Source organism: Pinus tabuliformis, chromosome 1_1 (assembly GCF_031772625.1).
Source record: "Pinus tabuliformis cultivar Carrire ecotype Pingquan chromosome 1_1, CPIR1, whole genome shotgun sequence".
In the NCBI taxonomy this organism is placed as follows: Eukaryota; Viridiplantae; Streptophyta; class Pinopsida; order Pinales; family Pinaceae; genus Pinus; species Pinus tabuliformis.
The window spans coordinates 903,723,518-903,730,285 of NC_142297.1; positions in this window are offsets into that span (position 1 = coordinate 903,723,518).

Here is a 6,768-nt window from a genome sequence, read left to right on the forward strand (position 1 = left end):
GTTTTTCCTTTATTTTTGCAGTAATGTTTGGAAAATCTTCTTTGAAGGAATTTTACTGGTGTTAATTGATTTTTGACAACATTTTTTATTAGAATTTGTTTGTTATTTTTCTTTCTTTTTTGAAATGAATGCTTAGAAAAGGTAAGGGTTCGAAGCCCACTAAGGGCTAAAAGAATTCTGAAAATAATTCTCATATTGGGTCTCCTTTTGTAAGTAGGAAGCCCAATCCAATTCAAACCCATCATGCAGGAACAGTCCACCTGGATTTTGGTGACAATAGCTCAGGTGTGGTTCAGCCTGTTGGGAGAAAAAGGGAAATAATGGCAGACCATGAGGATCATGTGGAAGGGACTGGTGAAAACCAGGTAAGTGGAGAACAATCCACTTTTGTGTTTCCAATTGTGGATCCTGATACTGTGGTGCAAATGAAGAATATTCCACCATTGGCTCTCCCTCATTTCCATGGTAAAGTTCATGAAGATCCTGACTCTTTTCTATTCGAGTTTGATATTCTGTGTAGAAGTTATGATTATTCAACTGATGCTCAGAAGTTAAGATTATTTTCGGTTACTCTCAAGGACTCAGCTCTACGCTGGTTTATGGGGTTAGGAGGAAACACTATAACCCCTTGGGATCAGATGAAGAGAGTGTTTTTGTCTAAATATCAAGAATATTGAAAAACTCGGGACATGTAGGATGAGATTTTTACAATCATACAGGATGATGATGAAACTCTTGAAGATTACCTAGAAAGATTTCTGTATATTTTACAAAGGTCAAAACTTAAGCTTGATCCCAGTACTATTAGAACCTTGTTCTTAAGAGGACTTACTGATAATGCTAGAAATAATTTAAATCTATTAGGACAAGGTGATATTTCTCAACAAACTTTTGAACAAATTTGTGAATTATGCAAGAAATTTTCGAGAAATCAGTATAGATCTGATAGAGGAACTCGAAATAGAAATAGAAAAACTGAATCTACTGATTCTATGATTATTGGACTAGAAAATAAAATGGAAAACATGAAAATTGATATAATGAACACTATTACCAAACAATTGGACTCTTTAAAATTTTAGCAAAAACTCATGAAGGAACAAGAGTCATTATGTATTTTCTGTCCTAAATGTAGAGACAAGCATCCTCCTAAAGGGTGTCCTCTTAATTTGAAAGAAACTAATAAGTGTGCTATTTGTGCAGAAGATCATGTCACAGAAAAATGTCCCTCTATACCAGGACTTAGAGCTGTATTTACAGGGGGACAACCTGAAGCTGAATACTTGTATGCTATGGGAGCAAGAAGGAATTGGCCTTAGGTAGGTGCAGGTATGGCTCCTAAATTTTCTCCACACTATTTTGGTTATAATTCACATGCATATTCTTATCCTAACACTAATCAACAGAGGCAGTATGCGAATCAATATCAGCATGGGCAACCTTCTCAACCATGGCAACAAGGTTGGAGAGGGCCAAATAATTCTCCATATTCCTACCATCCACCTATGCTGTCATATCCATCTACGCATACGCCTTATTCAATGCCTCAACTTCTGAGTCTGTCTACTCCACCGTTGCCTTTACCTCCACCTTTTTGACCTCCTCAGTTGCCTGCTCAACCTATGCCCAATCCTAACAATAATAAAGCAGTGCAAATGATCTATGTAACAAACCCACCTTTATCATTCGAGTACCAGTCTATTCCAGTTGGGGTTCATGATATTCAATTAAGATTGGGAAGGACTGTAACATCAGAAAATCAGAAGCAACCTACAGTGATTTTTGAAGAGAAAGGAGAAGAGGAAACTCTTAACCATTCTCCGAAAGCTATCACTAAGTAGCCCTTACCCTCTGAATCCTTGCCATATTCTTCCAACTAGCCTCCCTTTCCAAAGAGGCTAGTAATGGAAAGAAGTGAACCTATTTCTGAGATTAGCTTGGCATTAGAGATTCAGAATCTTTTCATTAAGATACCTTTGCTTCAAGCCATCAAAGAGATCCCCATTTGTACCAAGATCATTAAGAAAATCTGTCTCAAGAAACCTGGGAGGAAGAGATTGGAACCCCAAACCATTCAATTTGTTGGTAGGGCAATAGAGTTGATGATGGGATGTGTGTCTATGGAAAAATATACTAATCCCAGAAACCCTGTTGTCTCAGTTCAAATTGGTAATGTACTTGTTTCTAATGTTCTTATAGACCTGGGGGCAGCCATTAATGTCATGACTAAGCAAACCATGGATGAACTTCGGTTATATCATCTTCGCCCTACTCCAAGTGTGCTTGAATTAGCAGATAGATCTAAAATTAAGCCAGAAGGAGTATTGGATGATGTGATCATCTCATTAGATTCTTGGGAATATCTTGCTGATTTCATTGTGCTTCAGCCAAATAAACCAGTAGGAGGACATCCCTTGATCTTGGGTCGACCATGGCTTGCTACAGCCGATGCATATATTGGATGTCATTATGGTGATATGTATATTTTGCATGGAGATTCTAGGAAGAAAGTTACCTTATACCCCCTTGCTAGATCCATTCATGACCTTCGAGATACTTTATGGTTGGATCAAAGCAGTGATGAGGAGACTTAGCCCATTTCCCTTATCCATCATTATACTGGGTCTTCACAAGAAGATGAGATTCAATATTTCTTGAATAATCTAGACACTATGCCTAATTTTGAGCCATTGAGCCAAATTTTCAGCCTAGATTTTCAAGAAAATCATGATTTTCATTCTTTTGTACCGTTGCATTTGACTACTCCCTTGAGTACTATTGAGCTTGATACTATTCTTTTTGAGATTAGCCCCAATAAATCCTTGTATATTAGTTCATATTTGGACTCATCTCAGCAGGAGCATCTTGTGAATTTGTTGCAAAACCATCTTAGTGCCTTTGCTTGGGGCTATGAAGATATGAAGGGTATTCCTCCTAAAAACTTGTACACATCATATCTATATTCAAGAAGGAACCCGACCTCTCCAACAACCCCAAAGGTGAATGAATCCAGATCTAAGAGATATTGTGAAGGAAGAAGTACAGAAACTCTTGGATGCCGGTTTTATCTATCCTATTTCTGACAGCCAGTGGGTCTCTCCATTAGTGCTAGTACCTAAGAAAGATGGAAGATGGCGTATTTGTATTTATTATCGAGAATTAAACAAAGACACTCTCAAAGATTATTTCCCTCTCCCTTTCATTGACCAGGTGCTTGATACCCTTGTAGGAAAGAAATATTTTTCCTTTTTGGATGGATTCAGCGATTATAACCAGATACATATTACACCCGAGGATCAGGATAAAACTACTTTTACATTTCCATGGGGTACATTTGCTTATAAAGTGCTTCCCTTTGGTTTATGTAATGCCTCGGCTACCTTTCAAAGGGCAGTCTTGGCCATTTTTGCTGATCTATAATTTGTAGAAATTTATATGGATGACTTTTCTGTGTTTGGTGATTCTTTTAAGGAAGATTTCAAAAATATGGAGAAAGTACTTCTTCGTTGTCAAGAAGCCCATCTCGCCTTGAGTGACAAGAAATGTAGATTAATGTGCAAAGCGGGAGTGGTACTTGGCCATTTGATTTTTGGTAAAGGTATCCAGGTTGATCCAGCAAAGATTGAAATCATTCTGCATCTTTCTGCACCCAAAACTCAAAGGGAAGTAAGAGGTTTTTTAGGACATGCTGGTTACTATAGAAGATTCATTGAAATTTTTTCTAAGATAGTTGCCCCTCTTTTCCGATGTCTAGCTAAGGATAGTGAATTTTCTTGGACCACAACTTGCCAACAGTCTTTTGAAACATTGAAGGAAAAGTTAGTACATGCACTAGTTTTGAGAGGTCCTAATTGGTCCCTGCCTTTTCACATTTTGTCTGATGCTTCAGATTTGGCTATTGGCGCAACTTTAGGACAAGAGGAAAATAAGCAATCCTATGCTATTTATTATATTAGTAAGAATTTGTCTTCTACTGAATTAAATTATATAGTTACAGAGAAAGAGTTTTTAGTTGTAATTTTTGCAATTAATAAGTTCAGGCACTATATTACAGGATATGAAGCATTTGTACATACTGATCATTCTGCGATTAAATATTTGATGAAAAAACCTTTGACTAGTGGTAGAGTGATTAGGTGGTTACTATTGTTGCAGGAATTTAATATTACTATTGTTGATAGACCAGGAAAATCTAATGTTGTAGCAGATTTTCTTTCTAGATTAGATAATCCTAGTGAAGCAACTCCTATTAATGATGATTTTCCGGATGAACATCTTTTTGCTATGTCAACAGATTCTTCATGGTTTGTTGACATTGCTAATTACTTGGTTACTGGGAAAACACCACCCTACTTGTCCGCTCATGAAAAGCGGAATATTATTCAGAAAATCACTGCATACTCATGGATTCAAGGAGATCCCTTTTACACTGGTCCAAATCTGATTATCTGTAGGTGTGTAAGAGAGAAGGAAGTGTTTGACATGTTGAAATAGGCTCATGATGAACCTTGTGGAGGCCACTTCACTGATAAGCGGACTGCATTTAAAGTATTGCGTGTTGGTTACTTTTGGCCGTCCTTGTTTAAGGATTCCAAATAGTATGTTAGGCAATGTGATAGCTGTCAATGAATGGGCCAACCTAATCAAACCAATGAAATGCCTTTATGCCCCCAAGTTATGATTGAGCCATTTGAAAAATGGGCTATTGATTTTATAGGGCCAATAAATCCAACGTCATTAAGTAAAAAGCATATCTTGGTTTGTACAGATTTTGTTACAAAATGGGTAGAAGCTAAAGTTGTTTCCTTTGTTACAGAAAAAGTTGTTCTTGATTTTCTTTTTACTTAAATCTTTACTAGATTTGGTGTGCCTAAAGAAATTGTTTCTGACAATGGTCTGTAGTTTATTTCTAATTTGGTACAGGGTGTGATGGTGAAATACAAGATCTGGCATAGGAAATCCATGCCATATCACCCGCAAGCAATTGGCCAGGTGGAATCCACAAACAAAGTGATTGAGTCCATTCTTACAAAGACAATAAATATGCATCGGAAAGACTGGGCTGAAAGATTACCAGAAGCTTTGTGGGCATACACAACCACTTGGAGAAATAGCACGGGACATACACCATATGAGCTGGTATATGGCAAATAGGTTCTGTTACCAATTGAATTCTAGATCAAAACTTTCATCACTGCAGTTCAGTTAGGACTAGATCTCTCTGAGGCACAACAACAACATCTTCTCCAATTAAATGAGTTAGATGAATTTCATAGTGTTGTTGTTCAGCAGAACATACTAATTCAGCAGAAACACAAAAGGTGGCATGACAAGTCTATTCAGAAAAAGAAATTCCAAGCAAGTGATTAGGTGCTCCTTTATGATTCTATATTTAAAATTTTTAAAAGGAAATTCCATACACGTTGGATGGGACCTTATGAAGTGATCCGAGTATTTGAGAATGGAGCAGTAGAAGTTAAAACTATTAATGGACACAGATTAAAGAAGTATTTTTAGCCACTTGCCAGGAAAGATTTTACACAACAAGTCCAATAGCAATTCGGGACGGTAGTGGTGAATGGTAATACCAACCTTTTGAAAACATGATTTATTCTTCTTCTTAAAAAAAAAAAATTAAGACAATTTTTTTTAAAAAGTAAAGAAAAAAACATTTTCCTGTAATTATGAAAATCAGTTCACTGGCACGATTGCAGAAGGATCAACTTGAAAACCAGCTTGCTGGCAGGAAGATCAAAATTTTTTAATAAAAAGAAAATGTTCCTTGATCCTTAGATATGCTAGCGACCACAAAGTAAAAGCAGGTTCAACAGAACCAACCTTTATACAATTGGGGTAATTAGCATGGATATTTTTATTCAAGTAACACTTAATTTCCGCTACAATTATTTTTTCTTGCACCAGTGCAAGCAGACCTTCCAAAAAATTTTCTACCTTTCTTCATATTCCACTTTCGTAATATTCCCTCAGTTTTCTTCTTCAATTCCAGAATGATTAACCTTCCCATATTCTTCTGAATTTACCCTGTCCGTTTCGTAAAAACCCCACTTTACCCTTGAATTTTTTTTTTCCCTATTCCACTTCTGTTTATTCCCTCTTGTGGTACTATTCCTAGAATCCTTGTAACAAAATTCCTTCCCATTCTTAAATTTCCCTTTTCCCACTTCTTTTTTCCCTCATGAATTCATTGCAAGATCTCACGCACAAAAAGCAAAAGGATATGCTTTGAAGCATCAAGAAAGGGCGAAGAAAATTTCCAGTATAAGTTGAGGAAGCCATGTTGGAAGTCCAACCTATATTTTATTTAAATTCCCTATTCATTTTTTCAGATATTATGCTTGCACTAGTGCAAGCATGCACACATGTCAGAAACATAGTACAATTTGTTATTTTCATAGCATACATCATAGGAAAGTGGTCATCATGAAAGTTTATAAGAAGTCCTTTCACTTAGTCGATGAGTACTTGTGCTATCATATTAACTAGGAGAAAATGGTTTAAAGTACAAGGTGTTTTTAAGTTAAGAATCATGATCATTTTGTAATGAATGCTAAGTTCCTTTTTTTTTGAATTATGAAGGAATGTGGAAGTGTTTAACCGTTGCTTGGATATAATTTCCCCTTTCCGCCATAATCCTAAATGTCCTTCACTCATAATGATTACCTCACCTAGCCGTTAAAACGCTGCCGCAAGTACCAATCCGGCATGATCTCAAAGATACCATGCATCCACGACTATTTTAGTGGAATG